Source organism: Sus scrofa, chromosome 18 (assembly GCF_054392235.1).
Source record: "Sus scrofa isolate SSC_HxYL_T2T_F1_AM1 chromosome 18, Sscrofa_HxYL_maternal_Yorkshire_Landrace_v2.0, whole genome shotgun sequence".
NCBI lineage: Eukaryota > Metazoa > Chordata > Mammalia > Artiodactyla > Suidae > Sus > Sus scrofa.
The window spans coordinates 59,732,643-59,732,863 of NC_139400.1; positions in this window are offsets into that span (position 1 = coordinate 59,732,643).

Below are 221 nucleotides of genomic sequence, written 5' to 3' on the forward strand. Positions count from 1 at the left end.
TGAAGACTCGTATATTTCATTGCCTTAATGGGTTTGATTCCGTGTCGCTGCCCCAGACCCTGGTGGGATTTAATATCTAATGTAGTCTAAGCATCAGATTGCCTTCCTAACAAATGTTCTAAATTCTGAAATTCAGCTCCCCTATGGGACTTCAGGTATGAAATTGTGGACCTCTGTAAGGCGTGTGTGTTTACCCGTCTCCTGGCTACGTGTGGGGAGCT